Raw genomic sequence first — 24398 nt, forward strand, 5'->3', positions numbered from 1 at the left:
ACCAGACTATTGCTTAACCCTTGACACAACAGACACCTCTCATCTCCATACCCTTTCCTCCTCTCCAGGAATCTATTCTTGGGTGGCTATAGGCCAAGCCACTGGTCTAAGCAGTTCTGCAATGAATACTGCAGACCAGAAGCTGGTCAGAAAACTTTTAGCCTTAACAGACACATGAAAAGATGCTCAACATCACTCATCATCAGGGAAATACAAATCAAAACCACAAGAAGAAATCACCTCACACCTGTCAGAATGGCTAAAATTAACAACACAAGAAGCAACAGGTGTTGGTGAGGATGTGGAGAAAGGGGAACCCTCTTAACACTGTTGGTGGGAATGCAAACTGGCGCAGCCACTCTGGAGAACAGTATGGAGGTTTCTCTAAAAGTTAAAAATGGAACTACCCTATGACCCAGCAATTGCACTACTAGATATTTACTCAAAGATACAAAAATACTAATTTGAGGGGATACATGCATCTTGATGTTTATCAACAACAGCCAAATTATGGAAAGAACCCAAATGTCCATCGACTGATGAGTGGAAAAGGAGAAGTGGTATATACATATACAATGGAATATTACTCAGACATCGAAAAAATGAAATCTCACCATTTGCAATGACATGGATGGAACTAGAGAGTATTAGCTAAGCGAAATAAGTCAGTCAGAGAAAGACAAATACCGTATTACTTCACTCATATGTGGAATTTCAGAAATAAAACAAATGATCATATGGGAAAAAAAAGAGAGAGGAAAACCAAGAAACAGACTCTTAACTATAGAGAACAAACTGATGGTTACCAGAGGGGAGGCTGGGGTGGGCCAGATGGGTGATGGGGATTAAGGAGGGCACTCGTTATGAGGAGCACCAGGTGTTGTATGTAAGTGCTGAATCACTAACTTGTGCACCTGAAACTACTATTACACTGTAGGTTAACTGACTGGAATCTAAAAAGTTGAAAGAAAAAACCAAAAAAACAACTTCTGGCCTTGAAAGATCCAAGATCCCAGGCTCCCACAGACACTCAACAGGGCTACACTGCACAGAAAGCACCTACCCCTTTGTTCCTTCATTCACTCACTCTCTAACTCACTTGCTAAGTACTTACGATGTGCCAGATAATCTCCTATGGGCTGCAAAGGGGGTAAAAGACGCAGCCCACCCTGAAGAAACTCAATCAGTCTAAGACTGAGATGGAAGATTCCTAACTCACGGTAAGTCCTGGCCTGAAGGTGGCAGCACCAGAAATCTCACTCCAGACAGAGGCTGGTGAGACCGTAGTACAATCCCTGTAGCAGTTCTAAAATATGGCCTCAAACTCTCTGACGGTCCCCCTATCCAGGTAGGGAGAGCTGACGTTCTCTCCCCGCTGAATGTGGGCAGCCTTGGGACTGCTTTCACCAAGAGAGTATGGGGAGAGGGACACTCTGTGACTTCTGAGGTCAGGTAATAAAAGACCCCTCAGCTTCCATCTGGCTTTCACAGAATGCTCGTTCTCCAGATCTCCTTCTGGGGCCGCTCCCTCCACAAACCCAGTCACCAGGCTGCAAGGAAGCCCAAGCCACAAGGAGAGGCCACATGTGGGCGCTCTGGCTACATGGGACCCTGCTGAGCCCAGGCACCAGGTTTTAAGTGAAGACACTCCCAGAGGATTCCGGCTCCCACCCATTAGAGGCACATGACCCATTCGAGGCACATGACCCATTCACATCTTCCCAAGTCATCCCCACCGTGTACTGTTCAAATTCCCGGCCCACAGAGCTCCTGAACATAACAAAACAAATGCTCTTCCATGCTGCTAAGATTGGGGGTGTTTTGTTACCAGCCAAGGATAACTGGAACAACCACAGAAGCAGGAGCTACTCATGGCAGGGCCCTGGGCAGTCCAGGCTAGGGGCCTGCAGCTGACAAAGAGTGACACCCCTCCAAGATTATATCCCTTTTAAAATGTTATCCCACTTATCAAGTTTACAATATCTTCACTTAGTCAACATTCAGCAAGTATGTACTGAATGCCTGGTATGTGACAGTCGCTGTTCTACCATTACATAAAAATCCCTGCTCTCTAGGAGCTTACCGTCTAGTAGAGAAAAGAAACAATGAGGAAAAGAGACAATGAGCGGGACAAATAGGTAAAACAGAAATCATGCTGGATAGGGGTTAAGTACAAGGAGAAAAATGAAAACCAGGAGAGGGGACATGCAATATTGGGGGTAGGGGTGAAATTTTAGAAAGAGTAGCCAGGAAAGACCTCATGGAGAAGGTGAAAGTCCTGTTGGAGGCCTGGGCTGGGAATTACCAGGCCCCCTCTGGTTGTCCCCTTCCTGTATCAGCTGCTTATACCACGTCGCTTATACAGACCTCACAATAATCCATAGGGTCAAGGAGCTGGGGCTTCTCTAAAACGTCAACTCTCAAGTGATGATGTGATGCCAAAGGAGAAGGGCCCTCAGAGCCACCTCATCCTTCAGTGGAGACGCTGAAGCCATGGTGTTCCAGCTGGTCTAAGACTTAACATGAAATCTGCATATCTGTCCAGTCCCACACTCTTCTTTCTTCTCTCTACTGGTGCCTTGAAAGCCATTTTCCCTTGGGTAACTGAGTTCTTTGTCCCTTGGCTGCATCACCCCGGCCAGATACACCTGACCCTCCACAGCAGTTACCAGGTACAGTCTGGAACCAATGCTCAAGGTGGGTGGGGTGGGGGGACCCCAGATCAGAAGCAGCACTGGCCCCAGACAATTGCCAGCATTCCCACCAGTGGCACCACCATTGCCCTTAACGTCTCCAGCAGCACCCCCTCCACAGTGCAGACTATGATGTGGGAAATGGATCTTTTCCATTTTCTCTTCTTAACCCCTCCGTTGTGGGTTGAATTTGTATCCTCCAAAAAGTCATATTGAACTCTCGACTCCACCACCCACCTGTGAAAGGCCTTATTTGGAATTAGGGTCTTTGCAAATGTAATCAAGTTAAAATGAGGTCATACTGGATTAGGGTGGGTCCTAATCCAATGCTTCGTATCTTTCAAGAAGAATGAAATTTGGACACACGCCCAAAGAGAAGGCCATATGAAGATGGTGGCAGAGATTAGATGATGCACGTAGAAGCCAAAGAATGCCTGGAAATGCCAAGGATTGGTAGCACACCATCCAGAAGCTAAGAGTCAAGGAAGTGTTCTTCCCTAGAGTCTGAAGAGGGAACATGGTCCTGTTGACACATTTATGTCAGACTTCTGGCCTCCACAGCTATGAAAGAATAAATTTCTGTTGTTTTAAGCCTCCCAGTTTGCGGTGCTTTTGTTATGGCCGCACTAAGAAACTAGTACACCCTCCTATATAAAAAGTCTGGAGCCATGGTCCACGGACACGCAGTCTTTCTCCCTGCATTTCCAGGTCCACAGCTCAGAAGCAGCTCCTGCCTCCCCCACTCCTTCAGACCTACCTATATGCAAAGACCTCCCACAGAGCCCGGAAGAAAGCCAGGAGAGGCTAGCCATCCCCAGTGTTTTCAGTACAATTTGCTGACCAGTTGGTCTGTGTCTTGCTGTAGGAGCAACCTACGTTATAAGGTTTGGCTCCAACCAGTTAGAATCTGTTTTTAACCCTCATGAAGACTGACTGACTGATGGGCCCTCTGAAAGGTCTCAGGGAAGTACCACCCCTGGGAGACAGATCATTCTTATGGGTCTAGTAGTGGCCTGTTAAATGGGAATCATCCCACTAAAAGGCCATTGGGCAACATGGACTAAAGGCAAATAAAAAGGATCATACCTTTCGACCTGGTAATGCTGTTCTTGGAATACAGTCCAAGGAAATGACACAACAGAAAAAAACAAACCATTTGCACAAAGATAATTATAGCTATGTTACTCACAATAGTGGGATAAAAACTGGAAACATTAATTGCAGAACAGTTAGAAGAGAGTACCATAATAATACCTAACATTTTGTAAACCCTTAGTATATGGCAGGCATTATGCCAAGCACTTCCCTTGGGTCATCTGGTATAACCCTCACGAAAAAATTATGACGTTCCTGTATTATCCCTATTTTAGAGATAAAGAAACATGTTCAAAGGTCACACAGCTGGAAAGCAGCAAGTGACTGCTATTTTATGTCTTCTGCTTAAGAGTCATGACTATTGCTGGCCACGTGAAATTGGGCAAGTTCTTTTTAATTTTCCTAAATTTCAGGCCATCAGCTATAAAATGGGAACAAGAACACCACCAAATGATTGACAAAGACTGAGTGCAAAATGTGCAAAAACACTAAATAAACTTGAAAGCATTATCCAAATGAAAAGGACTTACAGCCACTCAATGGTCACTCCAAATACCGTATGTGGCAGGAGTCTAAACTGTAGCCTATTTTGCATGCCAGGTTGAACTATTTAAAATTTTATCTTTTATGTAGAAGAGACTCAACATTGTTTTTTAAACCAGGGATGTTGTAAGCAGATCTGTGTTTTAATGCTGTTTTAAGATACAATAATATAAAGTTACCACAGAGTGACAAAATCGGAGCCTTGTCTATTTCTGATCCTAAACAAGTTTTATGAGTTCTCTAGCAAAAGCCCTGGTCTGATTCCTCCAGAAGGTGTGCAGACTGGGCCTCAAAGTAGCATTCTCCTTAATTCACTTACTTTCTGCAAGAAAGGGGGACTGCAAAGACGCCAGAGCACCCCAAGACATGGGAGCAAGGGGGAGAGGCATTTGGAGAGGACTCTCCTGGCCCTTCCCTCACTGGGTGGTTGTAAGGACGGTGGGAACATGTTCTGCCAGCAGTAAGGGCCTACACATGCATAAAGGAGGGGCTTTTTTGTCACCAGGTCCCAGGGGCCTGGCACCATCAGATCCCAGGCAATTACACCACTGGTTCCACTGACTGGGGTCTGGCACAGTCCCACGACCCCATTGCCACCCCAGTGAGTCACGCTAAAAAAAGAAAGATAGGAGGGCCAGACAATCCAAAGCATCACCCAGACCTGGCAATTAGCTCCTCCTTGCTCCAGAGCAAAATCAAGAGCCTGGGCTCCTGAATCACCCCTACTCATCCTCCAGTCCAGAAATAACTGAGGAGGGAGAAAGTGGCTGACACGCCCTCTCCACACCCTAGTCTTCTAGTGGATTTTCTCATAGTGTTTGCAATTTGTCTGGCATTTCTCCATAGACTTGCCCATATTCCCTATTTTGTATCCTTCAAAGTACCCCCTCTTCTACCCCAGCCTGGGAGAGAGAGTGAGGGGCTTCATGTAAACCTCACAATGTTGGGATGTTGTGAGCATCTCCATGTTAGACATGAGGAAATAAAAGTTCCGAGTAGCTAAATAATTTCCCAGGGTCAACCATCTCATAAGTTGTTGAGCTGGGATTCAAAACTGCGTCTGTTAGTGGCAGAGCCCAGTCCCTCCCCCATCTAGCATACATCCAGCTCTCCTAATCAATGAGGAAACGCAGCCAAGATGGACTCTGCAATCCACCTGCACGAAATCTGTCTGCTGCAGCCCACCACGGCACTACGTGGTCAACACATAGCTGACCACACCCAGGAAGGTCTTAAGTGTTCACGTTCAGGAACAGGATGGGCCAGGCCCTTCTGCTCCACCTCTCACACACACAGGATGCCCCTCTGTAGGAGACCGTGGCCCAGGAAAAGGGTCAGTCAAGCCCTTTTGGAAGCCCTGGGGCAGCATCTGGCTGTCTGAGTTCTGGGCCTGGCAGCCACTGTACCAAACACAACCCTCAGGAAAAGGAGAGTAATTAGGAAGCAGCTCCCCACAGACCAAACTTAAGTCACGTTTCCAAAATGGTCTCCAAAATGAGAGACAAGCCTGTGCCTGCAGTGACAGCACTTGGGCCCAACTCCTCCATGCCACCTCCATTTCCTCTGGGCCCCTGAAAAACTATAAAGGGAGTTCGGCAGAGGCACCATTAACGTGCATGGCTGTTTCCATCCAGCCATAAACGTTTTGAGCCATCCAATACATGCCTGATGGGAGAGGGGAGGTGGTACTACTGAGGCCCTTTTCCCCAGAAGCTCCCAGCTCAGTGACAACACAAGCTAAGAAACAAAGACTGGATCAGGTACAGACCAGATGCTCTAAACTAAGTGGAGTTTATCTAGAGATTGCAAAGCCGGTTCAACATCTGAAAAGCAACCCACGTAATTCACCATTAACGAAAGCAGGGGTAGGCACACTCCAGCCAAATCCAGTCTGCTGTCTGTTTTTATAAACAGTTTTATTGAAAACACAGCCACGCCCACTCATTTACATATTATATGTGGCACTTTCCTGCTACAGTGGCAGGAAGTACTGAGTACTTATGACAGAGGAGGAACAGCCTGCAGAGCCGAAAATATTTACCATCAGCTCTTTACAGAGAAAGTTTGCCACCCTGCTCTGAGCCATGGGGCGGAAGCCCTCTCGCCCCTGAAACTGCAGCAGGCGCAACTTCCTCTACCCCTGGCTCTACAGATCGGGTGGGAGGGAGATGAGCCGTGGGACCCCAGCCTATCAGCGCTGGAAGAACGGACCACTGCCTTCCTGAGGGAAGGAGTCCAAGCCCTGACTTCCGCTCCTCCTTCCCACTGGTCCCACCCACAAGCAGAGGCCTCAGGGCACTCTGCAAGAATCTGGCACATGCTTTTACTAAAGCTCTCATAATAAATGCCTGGAGGTGGACAAACTTGTTCTCCACCTCCATGTTCACCTTCCCAACCTAATCACCCCAGACAGCAAATCATCCTCCATACCCCAGAAATTGCCCCGAAGACTGGCAGAACAAACTCCACAAGCAAAGGAAGAGAAGAGGCCACCCAAAAAAGGTGGGAAGAGCGGAGACACGTATGGGAGAGAAACGCTGCAGTGGGGAGGGAGCTGTGCTTACAGAGAAAGGGGAGAGAGAGACCAGCACTCACGGGAGTACCCGGGGAAAATGAATCCCCATGGCAGTTGGCTTGGAAAGTGAGAGAGGCCAAATTTTGAGTTCCTGCAACCAGCAGGGCTTAAAGCTGGGAATTTAAGAGCCCAGAGGGCATTGTGCTACTTTTGGAGAAGAGGCAGGCAAACAACCCAAGGACATACAGCATGGAAACAGCTTTCTGAAGAACGCCTTGGGCACACAGTGGGGAGGTTATTTGCTTATCTCAGAGAACAGTCCCACAGAGGCAGCATTCACAGAGAGACCCCTCCGGGAACAAAGGAACTGGCTGACACCATTTCCCTGCCCTAACCCTCAGCAAAAACAGAGAGAGCCACCTGTAGGAACCAGCACAGCACTGACACTTCGCTACCTAACTTGCTTACACCAAGCCATATCTCTCTCTCCCCCACACTCCAGAAGAATCACCCTTCCCAGTCACTCTTGCCTCAGTACCAGCACAGTGGGCCCCCTCCCACAAAAGACCTGCCCAAACACCTGCCCACACCATGTCTTCTGATGCAGGAGTTTTACAGAGACTTAGTTCCAGTGACAGTGGGGACAGGTCTCATTTCAAACACAGACCAAAGCACACCTAGTTAAAATGTGCCACATTCAGTCCAGGAACCAAAACACTGCCCACAACCGGAAAGGAGGGCCTCTGTGGATGACTGGCCTGAAGGATGAGGCAGCCAGGACAAAAGAGCACATCATATGCCACACACTGGAGACACTCCTGAAAGTGCCAGGCCCTGGGGAACAGGGGATACCACACGCAGGGCACTACAGGACCTCTTCTTTTTTTTTTCTTTTTTTTTTTTTTTTAAGATTTTATTTATTTATTCGACAGAGATAGAGACAGCCAGTGAGAGAGGGAACACAAGCAGGGGGAGTGGGAGAGGAAGAAGCAGGCTCATAGCGGAGGAGCCTGATGTGGGGCTCGATCCCGTAATGCCGGGATCACGCCCTGAGCCGAAGGCAGACGCTTAACCGCTGTGCCACCCAGGCGCCCCAGGACCTCTTCTTCATAAAGCCTTACCCTCAAGAACCAAAGACATACCTGATTTTCCTAATTTACAGAATCAGGCACAGAGACTTAGACAAAATGAGAAGACAGAGAAATTAATCCCAAATGAAAGACTAGGACAAGGCCACAGGCAAGATCTAAAGGAAACAGATATAAATAATACGCCTGATGGAGAATTTAATGGCATGATCATAAAGATACTCACTGGACTTGAGAAAAGAGTAGAAGACAGGAATGAGACTCTTAACACAGAGATAAGGAATAACATACAGATATAAAGGGCTTGACAAATGAAATGAGAAACACACTAGATGGAATGAACAGTGGGATGGAAAAAGCAGAGGAACAAATTAGTGACTTAGAAGACAGAGTAATGGAAAGTAATCAAGTCAAACAAAAGAGAGAGAAAAGAATTGTGCAAAACAAGAGTTGACTTAAGGAACTCAGTTACTGCATCAAATATAGTGACATTTGTATTACAGGAGTCCCAGAAGAAGAGAGAGAAAAGGGGGCAGAAAATTTATTTGAAAAATTAATAGCTGTAAACTTCCCTAATTTCAGGTAGGAAACAGACATCCAGATCCACGAGGCAGAGAGAACTCCCAATAAATCAACAAAAGTAGATCTACACCGAGACATACAGTATTGAATTGACAATATATAGTGAAAAAGTAAAAATTTATAAGCAACAACACAAAAGACATTAACTTATAAAGGAAAAACCGTAAGGCTACCTGGAGATTTTTCAGCAGAAACTTTGCAAGCCAGAGGGGAGTGGCATGATATATTCAATGTGATGAATAAGAAAAATCTGCAGCCAAAAATATTCCACCCAGAAAGGCTATCATTCAGAATAGAAGGAGAGATAAAAAGTTTCCCAGACAAACAAAAACTAAAGGAGTTTATGACCACTAAACCAGCCCTACAAGAAATATTAAAGGGGAGTCCTTCAGTGGGAAGGAGAAACCAAAAGTGACAGTATAAATGTAGGAAACACAAAACCAGTAAAAAATGGTTATTTCTTTTTTTTTCTTTTTTTTAATGTTTTTTTTATTATATTATGTTAGTCACCATACAGTACATCCCTGGTTTTTGATGTAAAGTTCGATGATTCATTAGTTGCGTATAACACCCAGTGCACCATGCAATACGTGCCCTCCTTACTACCCATCACCAGCCTATCCCATTCCCCCACCCCCTCCCCTCTGAAGCCCTGTTTGTTTCTCAGAGTCCATAGTCTCTCATGTTTCATTCCCCCTTCTGATTACCCCCCCCTTTCTTTATCCCTTTCTTCCCCTACCGATCTTCCTAGTTCTTATGTTCCATAGATGAGAGAAATTATATGATAATTGTCTTTCTCTGCTTGACTTAAAAAATGGTTATTTCTGTAAAAAGTCAGTCAAGGAACTCACAAAATAAAAGGATATAAAATATAACAACATATACCTAAAACATGGGAAGGAAAGGAGTTAAGGATGGGTTCAAACTTAAACAACCATCAACTTAATACAGACTGCTATATGCAGAAAATGTTATATACAAACCTAATGGTAACCATGTATCAAGAACCACTAATAAATATGCAAAGAATAAAGAGAAAGAAATCCAAATATATCAGTAAAGAAAATCAGCAGAACATGAAAGACAGAAAGACAAGAAAGGATCAGAGAACACTTTCAGAAACAATCACAAAATAAATAATAACATGACTATATATATATATACACACATATGTGTATATATACATATATATATCTCAATAATTACTTTGAATGTAAATGAACTAAATGCTCCAATTAAAAGACATAGGGTGACAGAATGGATTAAAATACAAGACCCATTTATATGCTGCCTACAAGAGACTTATTTCAGACCTAAAGACACCTGCAGATTGAAAGTGAGGGGTGGAGAAATATTTTTCATGCAAATGGATGTCAAAAGAAAGCTGAGTAGCAATACTTACATCGGACGAAACAGACTTTAAAACAAAGACTGTAATAAGAGACAAAGAGGGACACTGTATAATCACAAAGGGAACAATCCAACAAGAAGATAAAACAATTATAAATATTTATGCCCCCAGTTTGGGAGCACCCAAACATATAAAACAATAACAAATATAAAGGAACTTGTTGATAATAACACAATAATAGTAGGGGACTTTAACACCCCACTTACATCAAAGGACAGATCACTTCAAGGGAAAATTAACAAGGAAACAATGGCATTGAATGACATACTGAAACAGAAGGATTTAACAGATATATTCAGAACATTACATCCTAAAACAACAGAATACACATTCTTTTCAAGTGCACATGGTACATTCTCCAGAAGAGATCACATATTAGCTTACAAAACAAGCCTCAACAAATTTAAGAAGATCGAACTCATACCATGCATCTTTTCTAACCACAATGCATGAAACTTGAAGTCAATCACAAGAAAAAATTTGGAAAGACCACAAATACATGGAAGTTAGATAACATGCTACTAAACAATAAATGAGACAACCAGGAAATAAAAGAAGAAATTAAAAACTACACAGAAACCATCAAAATGAAAATGGACACAAAGGTCCAAAATCTTTAGGATGTAGCAAAAGTGTTCTAAGAGAGAACTATATAGCAACACAGGCCTTCCTCAGGAAGCAAGAAAAATGCCAAATAAACAACGTAACCTTACACCTAGAGGAGTTAGAAAAAGAACAAAAAACAAAACCTAAAGCCAGCAGAAGGAAGGAAATAATAAAGATTAGAGCAGAAATCAATGATATAGAAACTACAAAAACAAGAGAACAGATCAGTGAAACCAGGAGCTGGTTCTCTGGGAAAAAAACAATAAAGTTTTATAAACCTCTAGCCAGACTTAACAAGAAAAAAAGAGAAAGGACTCAAATAAATAAAATAACAAATGAGAGAGGAAAAATAACAGCCAACATCACAGAAATACAAACAATTACAAGAGAATATTATGAAAAACTATATGCCAACAAATTGGACAAGCTATAAGAAATGGAAAAATTCCTAGAAACATATAAACTACCAAAACTGAAACAGGAAGAAAGAGAAAATTTGAACAGACTGATAATCAAAAAGAAATTAAATCAGTAATCAAAAAACTTCCAACAAACAAAAGTCTAGGACCAGATGGCTTCACTGAGGAACTCGACGAGACATTTAAAGAAGAATAAATACCTATTCTCAAACTATTTCAAAAAACAGAAAAGGAAGGAAAACTTTGAAATTCATTCTATGCGACCTGCATTAGTCTGATATCAAAACCAGATAAAGACACCACAAAAAAACGGAACTACAGTCCAATATCTCTCATGAACATAGATGCAAAAATCCTTAACAAAATACTAGCAAATTAAATTCGACAATACATTAAAAAAAAAAAATCATTCGCCACAATCAAGTGGGATTTATTCCTGGGATGCAAGGGTGGTTCAATATTCACAAATCAATCAATGTGATACATCACATCAATAAGAGAAAGATAAGAAACGTGATCATTTCAACAGACACAGAAAAATCATCTGACATAGTACAACACCCATTCACAAAAGCCCTCAACAAAAGCAGACTTAGAGGGAACGTACTGCAACATAATAAATGCCATATATGACATATTCACAGCTAACGTCATCCTTAATGGGGAAAAACTGAGAGCTTTTCCCCTAAGGTCAAGAACAAGACAAGGATGTCCACTCTCACCATTTATATTCAACATGGTACTGGAAGTCCTAGCCACAGCAATCAGACAAACACAAAGAAATAAAAGGTATCTAAATCAATCAAGTAGTAAAACTTTCACTAGTTGCAGATAACATGATACTATATAAAGGAAACCCTGAAGACTCCAACAAAAAATTGCTAGAACTCATAAACGAATTCAGTAAAGTTGCAGGATACAAAATCCACATACAGAAATCTGTTGCATTTCTATACACCAATATTGAAGCAGCAGAAAGAAATTAAGAAACAACCCTATTTATAACTGTACCAAAAACAATAAAATACCTAGGAATAAACTTAATCAAAGAGATGAATGAGTTGTACTCTAAAAACTATAAAACACTGATGAAAGAAATTTAAGACAACACAAAGAAATGAAAACACATTCCACTGCTCATGGATTGGAAAAACAAATATTGTTAAAATGTCTATACTACCCAAAGCAATCTACACATTTAACGCAATCCCTATCAAACTACAACAGCATTTTTCACCAAACTAAAAAAAAGCAATCCCAAAATTTGTATGGAAGCACAAAAACCCTGAATAGCTAAAGCAATCTTGAAAAAGAAAAGCAAAGCTGGAGGCATCACAATTCCAGACATCAAGTTACATTACAAAGCTGTAGTGATCAAAACAGTATATTACTGGCACCATAATAGATACATATATCAATGTAACAGAAAACCCAGAAATAAACCCACAATTATATGGTCAATTAATCGTCAACAAAGCAGGAGAGAAAAGCCAAAGGCAAAAGGACAGCCTCTTCAACAAACAGTATTAGGGAAACTGGACAGCAACAAGCAAAAGAGAGAAACTGAACCATTTTCTTTCATCATACACAAAAATAAATTCAAAATGGATTAAGTACCTAACTGTTAGATCCCAAACCATAAAAATCCTAGGGGAGAACACAGACAGTAACCTCTTTGACATCGCCATAGCAACTTCTTACTAGATACGTCTCCTGAGGAAGGGAAACAGAGGCAAAAATAAACTATTGGGACTTCATCAAAATGAAAAGCTTCTGCACAGTGAAGGAAACAATCAACAAAACTAAAAGGCAACCTACTGAATGGGAGAAATATTTCCAAATGAAATATCCAATAAAGGGTTAGTATGCAAAGAGAAGAATTTATAAAACTCAACACCAAAAAACAAATAATCTGATTAAAAATGGGCAGGAGACATAAACAGACATGTCTCTAAAGACATGCAGATGGCCAACAGACACATGAAAAGATGCTCAACATCACTCAGCCATCAGGGAAATGCAAATCAAAACTACAATGAGGTATCACTCCCACCTGTCAGACTGCCTAAAATCAACAACACAAGAAACAACAGGTGTTGGTGAGGATGTGGAGCGAAAGGAACACTTGTGCACAGTTGGTGGGAATGCAAACTGCTGAAGTCACTGTAGAAAACAGTATGGAGGTTCCTCAAAAAGCTAAAAATAGAACTACCTTACAATCCAGCAACTGCGCTACTCGGTATTTACCCAAATACAAAAACACTAAGTCAAAGGGATACATGCACCCCTACGTTTATAGCAGCATTATTTACAATAGCCAAGATATGGAAGCAGCTTAAGTGTCCATCGATTGATGAATGGATAAAGATGTGGTATATAAATACAATGGAATATTATTTGGCCATAGAAAAAGAATGAAATCTTGCCATTTGCAACAACAAAAATGGAGCTAGAGAATATAATACTAAGGGAAATAAGTCAGAGAAAGACAAATACCATATGATTTCACTCATATGTGGAATTTAAGAAACAAAACAAACAAGCAAAGGAAAAAAGAGAGAGACGGACAAACTAAGAAACAGGTTCTTACCTATAGGTTAAGAGCTTCTCTATAGTAGTAACCACAAACTAGCTGTTACCAGAGGGGAGGTGGGGGGGCTGAGTGAAACAGGTGATGGGGATGAAGGAGGGCACTTGTCATGATGAGGACCCGGTGGTGCACAGAATTGTCGAATCACTATACTGTACACCTGAAACTAAGAGAACACTACATGTTAACTAACTGGAATTAAAATAAACACTTAGTATTGGAGAAAATCTTAATGACCTTGTATTAGGTAAATAGTTCTCAGATACAACACCAAAAGAATACATTTTTAAAAATTGATAAACCAGACTTCATTAAAATTAAAATCTTCTGCTCCACAGTAATAGACATTGTTGAGAGAATGAAAAGACAAGCCACAGACAATCAGAAAATATTTGCCAAACAGGTACCTGATGAAGGACTCACGTTCAGAATATAAAATAATTATATATATCTCAAATCCCCACCTTAAGAAGGAGACAATCCAATAGAACCCAGGCAAAAGATTTAAACAGATACTTCACCAAAGTAGATAATAGAAATAGCAAACAGGGGCACCTGGGTGGCGCAGTCGTTAAGCTTCTGCCTTCAGCTCAGGGCGTGATGCCGGGTTTCTGGGATCGAGCCCCACATCAGGCTCCTCTGCAATGAGCCTGCTTCTTCCTCTCCCACTCCCCCTGCTTGTGTTCCCTCTCTCACTGGCTGTCTGTCAAATAAATAAAATCTTTAAAAAAAAAAAAAAAAAGAAAGAAATAGCAAACAAGCCAAATAACAAAGATGCTCGACATCAGTAGTCTTTAAGGAAATGCAAATTAAACCCCCAATGATAAAGCTATACGTACTAGAATATCTAAAATTGTTAAAACCTGGCAAATACTAAGTGCTGACAAGGATGTGGAAACTACACCCCCGTACACTGCTAATGGGAATGCATAATGGTACAGCCTCTTGGGAAGACAGTTTGACATGTTATTATAATACACTTACCATACTCCCAGTAATCCCCCAGTAATCTCACTCCTAGGTATTCACCCAAGGGAAATGAAAATCCATGTTCACATAAAAACCTGTATACTGGGGCGCCTGGGTGGCACAGCGGTTAAGCGTCTGCCTTCGGCTCAGGGCGTGATCCCGGCGTTGCCGGATCGAGCCCCACATCAGGCTCTTCTGCTATGAGCCTGCTTCTTCCTCTCCCACTCCCTCTGCTTGTGTTCCCTCTCTCGCTGGCTGTCTCTATCTCTGTCAAATAAATAAATAAAATCTTAAAAAAAAAAAAAAACCTGTATACTAATATTTATAGTGAATTATTCATTATCACCCCAAACTGGAAACAACCCAAATGTCCTTCAGGTGTGAATAAATACCTCGTGGTACATCCACACAATAAAATAAAACTCAGCAACCAAAAGGGGCAACCTATGGACCATCCAAGAACATGGAAGAATCTCAAACACCTCGCGCTAAGTAAAAGAAGGCAAACTAAAAAGGCTGCATATCATAGGGCTCCATTTATATGACATCCCGAAAAAGGCAAAACCATAGGGACAGAAAACAGGTCAGTGGCTCCTAGGGTCTTCCCAGAGAGGAAGGGCTGACTACAAAAGCACAGGAGGCAATCTTCTGGGAAATGGAATCCGGCATATTGATTGTGGTGGTTCTTATAGGACTATATATGCTGTCAAAACCCAGAACTGTACCCTAAAACGGGCAGATTTTATTGCATGTCAATCATACCACAATTTTTTTAAAATGAGAAAGAAAAAAAAATCTCTAAAAAGATTTCGTCATGAGGCAGCATTGCAAAGAAAAGTTACTGTGTGTATAAAACAACGCCTGCCACTTGTCAAGCAAGGGAATCAAACAGCAGCAAGGACTGCCAATTTTAACAGAATAAAGTATAGATTTTTCAAAGCTAGGAAAATTTGGTATGACTGATTCATGTGCAACCTATGATCAGTTGGTTAAGGAACAATAATTTTTTTCTAAGCTTCCGGTTAACTTTCAGAAGATATTTGACTTTCAGCAACATGATTTACTTCTAGAAAAACCTGAACTATTTAAGTTTGACCTAAAGGAAATGTAGATAAAGCTCTGGTATAATTTCACCTTCCTCAGAATTATTCTGTTAACCCTCAAGGGGCCAAAGATGTCACAATCACGGTCACATACAAAACTGGCAAGGCCAGCAAAGACAACAGTTATGGTTCTCACTTAAGACCATAAATGCAATAAATCCAATAAAACATTAGAAAATCAAAGTCAACAGGGTATTTTTTTTAAACCGTACATATATGTCATGACCAAGCATTTACCCAAGAACTTATCCCAGGAATTCAAGGAGTAAACATTCAAAACTCGTGAACACAGATTATGAAAAACAGCATTTCTTCTTGAAATCATGTGTAACTATAAGAGACAAACACAATTCAGAAGGTTCAGTATTTTGATTGTGATAATGAGGAAAGTGGCATACACTTTCATGAATAAAGGCATACTGTAATTCAGAAAATTTTCTAAAATTGTGTATATTAAAGTAAGTGTTTTATTCCTGAGAAACTATACAGTGATAGGAATCTTAACAGCCTAAGGTAACTTGGAATCAAGAAAATATGCAATGTCATCTCCTTTCACCACACAATTACCTTTCTTTTCCTCATTAGCTAGCCTGAGTTGGTTTCTGTTCATTTTAACAGTCCTTCCTAACATACAAAATACATGGAAATAATTACATAAATACACAAAAACACACAGAAATAATTACATAATGAAAAATCCACCATAGTTGATGGTGATGATTGAAAATCTGGTTGACACAAGAAACACCCCGTGATGATCCCAAATCTGGTTGACACAAGAAACACCCGGGGGGTTCTGGAAAAACAGAGATTCTCTGACCCCACCCAGGTAATCTGGGCTGGCGGCGGGGGAGGCACGCATTATTTTGCAAACAAGGTTCCCAAAGGGACTTTGTTATCAGCTAGTTCTGGAACCAACACCGTGAGAAAATAGAGGCATCAGGCACGTCCTTCCTCTGAAGTTTTTTCAATGTAGTTATAGATTTAAAATTTTACCATAAAGAAAATGAAACAAAAGATAAAAACATTCCATAATAATAAATGATTTGTCGCCACCAAAAGAATTCTGCAGGGACTAATTGCTACAGAAGTTGGAACAAGGACAAGAATTTGAAGCTGAAGAGGTCAGAGGCTGCTTCCATGTTGGGGCAGCGCCTGACAGGTATTGGGAACTTAATGAATTCCCTGAGCAAATATTTAAGGATAGAAGGACTTGTTAGTCAAAGAGGCAAGTGAAGAATATTCCAGGAGAGGATAAACTCACAGTCAAATACAGAGAGCAAAGTGTGTACTTTGGGTTCAAGAATAATAAGTGAACCCATCTCTCTGGCTTGGAGGTCAGATTATGCGGGCCCTGGAGCTTCAGGTTAAGGTTGTCCTGTGTGAAGCAGGGAGCCACTGAAGGTTTCTGAAGGTGGAGTGAGGCAGTCAGGCTGGGCTTTAAGATTAACAAAGCTGGGGTGCCTAGGTGGCTCAGTCGGTTAAGCCTCTGGTCTTGATCCTGGGGTTGTGGGATTGAGCTCTGTGTCAAGACTCCCTGCTTCTCCCTCTGCCTTTCCATCTGCTCATCCCTCTGCTCCTGCACACACTCTCTCTCTCTCTCAAATAAATAAATACAATCTTAAAAAAAAAAGATTAACAAAGCTATCTAGTGTAAAATGTATTTGTGCCACAGAGAGGGTCTAGTTAATATTCCAAGCCTGCGCTAGCAAAGGACTGGTTAGGAGCAATAGCAAAAGCAAAGGAAGACCAAGGCATTCTCTGCCTGGGATAACCAGAGGGCCCACCGGAGGAGGGGCTGAGGGCCTGTGGTCATCTAAGACCAGTAGGAAACCTAGGTGGTTGTCCAGTCACAACTAAGAACTCCCTAAAACAGTACCGAAAGGCCATGGGGTAAAGTCAGTAGCAATTGCATTAACTGTATCATTCCCACCAGGAGGCTGCACTGTGAAGACCAGCTTCTGGGTGCGCTAAGGGGTAAGTCACAGGGTCAGGGCTGTGTTCCTCCAGGCACTCTGAAACAACCTGTGGCCTCCTCATTTACATATTCATTTCCAGGCCTCCTCATTTACATATTCATTTCCACGAGGTCAGCAACCAAGTGGCTAAGCAAACGGTCACTCTGCTGACACTAGTATGTAAGTATCCAATGGGAACCTAACCTGGATCATGGCAAAGGGTAGGAACAGGTCCACTGTGGGTGTGTTCGAGGACCAGGCTTAGCACTCAGCTGGAAAAATGCATAAAGTTTGGGAGAGAAATTCGAATGCTTTCACCTCACCACGAAGAAGACATAACTGCAGAAAGTGCCGTCATACAGAGGGGCAGATGGGAAATCCCTTAGACTCTTTTGTTGAACATTTCAATTCACCCCATTAGTAAGCCCTAGACTAAAGAAGGTAGCCTTCCAGGCTCTGGAGAACCAGGTGGAGGTGATGGATCCAAACTGCATCTAACCTCTGGCCTAGGTCAGGCCCTCCCCCCCCATCACCCTTCTCCAACACAGTGGGGTGATAAGAACTCTGGCTGCTTCCGGTCCTGCCACTCAATGGCTTGGCCTCTGAGACCAGGGTTTCCACCTCGGTATGATGCAGGTGGCAGCTGGACTGGTCTCCTCCAGCCCTAATGTCTGTCATTCCAGAACCAGGAAATAAGCTACCATAAATGAAGCGCGAGAAAAGAACACATAGCCCTGGGAACCCGAAAGTCTTCCATGGGTCTGGGCTTTCACACTGGCTGTAGATTTGCTTCTCATTATTTTTGATCCAGTATAAAATTAAAACAAAATTTTTCCAAGAATATTCTGGGCAGCAGAGGGAAAAACAAGCCTGGAATGAAAACCATCTCCTGAATAAATCTCAGAACAAGCAGGTCTGCATGGTTGAGAGCTCACCACAGGGTCAAAGGTATTGCTCCAGGTTCCAACAGAAGGGGAGCTGGAGCTTTTGGACACTAGAGCCAAGTATTGCCACCTTCCTCTCTGCTGGTCAGTACCCAACCTCCCTTCAGGGTCCTGCTCATGGCCACCCTCCTTCCTCCTCATCTTTGAGGCCTCTCCTAACCACCCTGGTCCTGAATGTTCAGCCACCCTTAAATTCCCCTAACTGAGTCTATACACAGAACTTGTCTCTGTTTCCTAATATCTTCATAAATGTTAGCATTCCCCCCACATAGACCCAGAGTCTCTCGGGCATGCTACCTTTGCTTCATAAACCTCCACAGGGCCAGAGGGAGGACAGATCTGCAATTAATGTTTGTTGGCTGAGGTACAGGTCATTCCATAGACAAAAAGAACACTACTCAATATGTATGGTAATAGTTATTCCTTCTTTTGTGCCTCTTACGTTCACATAGTCATTTAATTTTCATAACCACCCTTGCTGTCAGATGAAGAAACTGAAGTCACTCACAGAGGTTAAATACCATGCCCAAGAATCGGAGCCAGTGAGGGAACTGGATGGCTCTGAACCCAATCCTAACACCAAAGATCACATAATACCCTCATGCTGCTTCCTCCCGACCCAAATGTGAAAGAGAGCTACTTTGTACTAGAAATCTCAGCCTCTGAGAGCAAACAGAAAAAATTATAAAAAGCATCCCCAACTATGAAAACCCATAACTGCAGATGTTTGGTTCCCAAAAGATTACGAGAAATAACTCGTAAGATCCTAGATTAACAAATTAGCATCAGACCTGGGGGCCCAGAGTGGAGGCAGGGGCAGAGGCAGATCTAAACGAAGGGGAAGTCTCTCCTCATTCCTTTTGTTTCCAGAGGGCTCTGCACTCAGGACCCAAGAGAAGGGGGGAGGGGAGGAAGGGGGCAGAAGTACCAACACTGGGGGGATGGGGACAATGGTGGGAAAAATCGAGAAGCTGGATCTATAAAAAAATCCCCACAGCTCCCTAGTGGGATGCCGAGCGAGCATCTACCCTCAGACACCAAGGGACAGTGAGCAGGAGGACAGTGAAGATAAGGTGGTGTGGGCATCTGGAAATGCAGCCTTATCCCCATGAGCTCCAAAGACGGACAATGCTTACTGGCCCTCTTGCTACCCCAGCCCCACGGGGCTGGCTGTCACTGCTCATTTCATAGAAGCCACAGCCCTGGCCCAACAGGTACATACACAGCAGGAAGGATGCCCCTGCTGGCGTGGGGTGACAAATGCCGAGCTCTGCTCACCTTGAGATTGTGAGAATTGCATTTGCCCAACATTTTGGCTTAAAATTAATGGAAGAATAGGAAGCCAAAGCTCAATAAAGAGGCATTCATCCTCAGAATGGCACAGGTGGGAGAGGTGAGTGGCTGTTTCAGCAGACCCCAGCCCGGCACATTCACCTTCTGTGCCTGTGCAGCAAGACGACAGGGAGTGAAAGGAAAGGGGCAGAAGTCACATGGCAGGCGAACCATCCCAGTGACATGTGCGATGTCCTCATTCTGGATTACGGCTGGATGGTCCCTTGGTTCCAAGCCCACATGCCACCCCAGGGTCCACTTATACACTTCCCATGCCAATGGTCCTCTCTAGGGTTCTCTGGGTGCACCTTCTGCCAGTCAGAGCCAAAATGACACAACAGTCAAAAGAGGCAAAGACAATGTCTTCTGGGGGTGGGGGGTTACTTTCTAAGGCTTGTTCTCTAAATTTTACTACATTTACAGAAAGGATAGGCGGGAAGCTTTTAAGAATGAACAGTTTTCCAACCTGCATGTGTTGGTTTGATTTGGAGTAAGGGCATCTAGGCTCCCAAGTAGGCTGGGTGTATATTCCAGAATACCAAGAAGTCTGGCTCCCAGAAAGATACTAAATAAAACTCCACATGTTCATGGGTTATCTGGACCCCTACCTGCATTCTGAGCCTCTTAAAAGGCAAAGAGCCAAAAAACCAACTAGTTTTACAGACTCCGGACTCATATTTTGGGGGGAAACAGCAAGGGGTCATTCTTGTAGACACTGAGTACATGATGGCCCCAGAGTGTTCACAATCTATTCCTCTGAGGCTAGAAAAGACCCCCGGCCAGAGTAAAGACTCTTCTCCCATCTTTGGCACCGCAAGAGCCCCTCTCCCCTCAGCACCATCTGCCACCAGCTTCATTTTCTGACAAGCCTTCCCAGCAGACTCCCCTGCAACTGCCAGCTGTGGGTCCCTGCCTGGCAGTGAATGTACTTGTGTGTCTACTAAGCTCCAGGCAGCTGGTGGACTCACCTGACCCTGACCTTACCAGTTAGACCAGGAACTTCCCAAGGGTCTAGTCTGCTCTGCACATAGCCCCTGAGATCTGGCCCCTGGAAAACTAGTCTCTTCCTGAGTGGGTCAGCAAACCTCACATAAAGAAAAACTGCCACAAGGCCCCAGCCAGCCCCCTCCTCAGTTAGCCTTTATTGCACAAAACAAACCAACCAACCCACAAAAAAAAAAAAAAAAAAAAAAAAAAAAAGAGAGAGAGAGAGGGAAAGGATGGACCAGCACAAACCCTCCACCACTGTGGGGTGTTCTCCAGGCTCACGCCTAGTGGTGTGCGAGGACCAGCATCGTCCTGTATCATCAGTAAATGAGGGAAAAGACATGCACACCCTAGTGAAAAGGCTCGTGTGCAAGTCCCCCAGAGTACCCACTACCTAATCCAGCAACCAGTGTCCAGTCACTCCCCACCTACAGCCAACTTCCCAAGCCCTACCTACTCTGCCTCAAGGCCCTTGGCCCACTGAGGCTGGGAGACAAAGGGGGAACCTCACTCTGGACCCCAGGAGGGAACACATGCTGGCCTAGGGCCCTGTGGTGCCACAGCTTCCCCATCCACAGTCCCCGCAGTGTGGGGAAGAGAAGGCTCACAGAAGAGAGAAGGGAAGGCAGTCAAGAATTTAAGGGAAAAGAAAAGAGAGGGGAAAAAAGTGATAAAAACAAAAAACTTTATTTTACTAGAACTCCAAATGCCCTTTAGGAGCTCAATAAGGTTCCCCGGAGCACCTACAGTTCCCCCGGAGCCTTGCATTGTGGATACCTCATGCTTTGAAGTGTCAGGGGTTCCCCAGATTGTCCTCTCAAGCCCCCCATTTGGAGAAAATTTATTGACAAAGTTATTCACTTTGACATAAAGGATTCCACTAAGTCAGGGAAGAACCCACAGCCCCACTTGGAAGGGGGTATTTAGCTCTAGGGCAGGCACCTAAAGGCTGGGGGTGGGCCCGGAAGGTGAGATGGGGACATTGCACATATTCTGCTCTTTGCACCTGGAGAGAGGAGGGATGCTGGAAAATAGTGGCCTGGGGCCTGGCACCATGCCCACTGCCCAAGTGTACCCCCCACCATAACCCAGCTCCCTGTATTGCAATGGCTACTTTTACCCTCTCTAGGTCCCAAAGGCCTGGGTCTTTCTCCTTCAAGATATACAGGGTGCTCCCCCTAACCAAAGAAGTCCTAGAAAACCTCTCCCTATCAGTCCACCTTCCCATCTGCAGTAGGTGGGAAGTACCACCCCTAAGAAATCAGTCCTTTGGGTCCTGAAGGGTGTTAGTAGCCACAAGTTCCAGGGAAGAACTCTACCTCAACCACTGACAGCTAACGCGTCCAGGGAATTAGTTATCCAAAACTCTCTAACCGCAATGATCTGTGAACACGGGTCCCTCAACCTCGGAACCCCAGTAGAAGCTAAGGAGGCAGATGGAGGGAGGGGTTTGCGAAAGGAGCTGGGAGTGAGAGCAAGATTGCAACGCCCGACGCCCCAGTTTTGCCTGGGACCTCCACTGCCTTACCTTCCCAGACTCACGTTTGAACTGGGAGGACTTCCACGTGGCACCCTGAGTCCTCCTGCAAAGGGGCTAGGGAACTGGGAGATAAGCCCACATTTCTTATTTGAGGAATTCCGCAATAAGCACCCCTCAAATCAAACGCACCCCCTTTCGAATGATGCCTGTCGAAGACAACCGCATCACCATTTCCCAGCACCTCACCTCCCCAAAAGAAAATTCCCGGCTGTCTGGAGTCGCTAGGGTCTTTCCCTTACGCTCCACAACCCTTCCCCCCGCCCCCCCGCGAAAAGAAATCCTCCTTGCGCACGTAGAAGCCCCCCTCCAACTGGGAGTCGGGGGCAGGCTTCCGAGCCAGGGTCCCTACCCTCGACCCCCACCCTCGGAGAGTGACTCCCAGGGGCCGCGCCGGGACAAAAGCGCGGGGCGGGCTCACTCACCCGCGCGGCGAAGGCAGCCGGGTAGCCAAGGCACCGCGCTCGGCGGGGGCGCCCCTGCCGCAGGCGCGCAGAGCGGGCCCCGAGCTCGCTCCGCCAAGGGCTGCAAACCCGGCGGCGCGGGGAGCCGGCGAGGCGCGTCCGGGCGGGCAGGATGGGATAGGGGAGCGCGGCCGGCGAGAGAGCTAGCGGGACAGCGCGGAGCGAACGCGCGTGTGTGCCAGCAGCAAGAGCACGGCGCTGGGGGTCGGACTCGGACCGCCGGCTGCGGCTCACACGCGCTGATTTGCATGTCGTTTGCATAGCGCTCCGGGAATGGACCTGAGGTGCTTCCCGCCACGCCCACCGTCGCTGCTCCTCCGAGCCAGGAGTCCAGAATTCCAAGCCAACCGAGCGCCAGACGCCGCGCCGCCCGAGCTCCTTAGGCTGCGGTCAATGAGTTTTCTCAATTTGTTTTGTATTTTCGTCTGGAAGACCACCCGATGCGGGACAAAAGAGGACCGCTCACTGGAAAAACGCAGCGTACACTTCAAAATTAGTTTTATCTCTGATGTGGCCATCAAAAATACCGAATCGAGTAGATCAGTCAAATGGAAACAGTTTTGTTTATTGGATAAAGTATCGTGAAAAACTTAATTCGCTCATATTTAAAATTGAACAAGTTACGTGCAATTTTCTTCAATAGTTGAAGAAATACAAAATTGTAGGCGCACCTGGGTGGCTCAGTTAAGTGTCTGCCTTCGGCTCAGGTCCTGAACTCAGGGTCCTGGGATCAGCCCCACGTTGGGCTTCCTGCTCAGTGGGGAGCCTGCTTCTCCCTCTCTCTCTGCTGCTCCCCCTGCTTGTGCTTGCTCTCTGTCTCTGTCAAATAAATAAAATCTTTTTAAAAAAATTACAAAATTGGATAGGATAAACTAGTTTTTTAAACATGCAGATTCTGGAGTTGTGAACCCTACCCTTTGTAGCTGCAAAACTTTGGGCAAGTGACTTGTGATGATCTCTGTTACTTGGTTTTCTTACCTCTAAAATGGGGTTTTAAATCTAAGTGCCTCATAGGAATGTGAGGCTTCACTGAGAGACAGAGGTAAAGCTCTTAGGAAAGTACCTAACATACAGTTACTGTTAACTTTTTAAGAGATTTTACGCATTTTTTTATTTGAGAGAGAGAGAGTGCACAAGCAGGGGAAGGGGCTGAGGGAGAGGGAGACGGAGAGAGAGGGAGCCCAACTTGGGGCTCCAACCTAAGACCCAGAGATCATGACCTGAGCGGAAATCATGAGCTGAAGCCTAACCAGCTGAGCCACCCAGGTGCCCCCAGTTACCCTGAACTCTCAAACACACAAGTATGATTGGTGTCTCCTAAACGGAGAGTCAATCAGATCAGGGAGAGGCAAGAGGGAGCGAGAAAGGGGAAGAAGCTAGAGAAAATGCCCTAAGGTTATAGATGGTCTCTGGAAGGTTCAGACTGGGTTTCCCACCCAACTCTGCTATCGGGCTAACCAGTCCCACCTCCGAGAAAGCAGTTCTGCATCTACTTTCTCCGCAGAAGATCCAACCTTGAATGCATTCTTTGAAACGTCCTCTTAGGAATGTTCTGGAGAACC

General features: G+C 44.5%; 1 protein-coding gene across 2 annotated transcripts in view; it reads right to left on the reverse strand.

Moving 5' to 3' along the window:
- The window catches only part of MYLK (myosin light chain kinase), a 263098-nt gene extending 240074 nt beyond the window's left edge, over positions 1–23024 (reverse strand). For both annotated transcript variants that reach the window (XM_034659556.1, XM_034659553.1), the window contains exon 1: positions 22798–23024. The gene's annotated coding sequence lies outside the window, so the exon portion shown is untranslated. The remainder of the gene's footprint in view (positions 1–22797) is intronic.
- Between the last annotated feature and the right edge of the window lie 1374 nt (positions 23025–24398).

The sequence above is a fragment of the Ailuropoda melanoleuca genome, chromosome 1, assembly GCF_002007445.2.
Source record: "Ailuropoda melanoleuca isolate Jingjing chromosome 1, ASM200744v2, whole genome shotgun sequence".
Taxonomy (NCBI): Eukaryota; Metazoa; Chordata; class Mammalia; order Carnivora; family Ursidae; genus Ailuropoda; species Ailuropoda melanoleuca.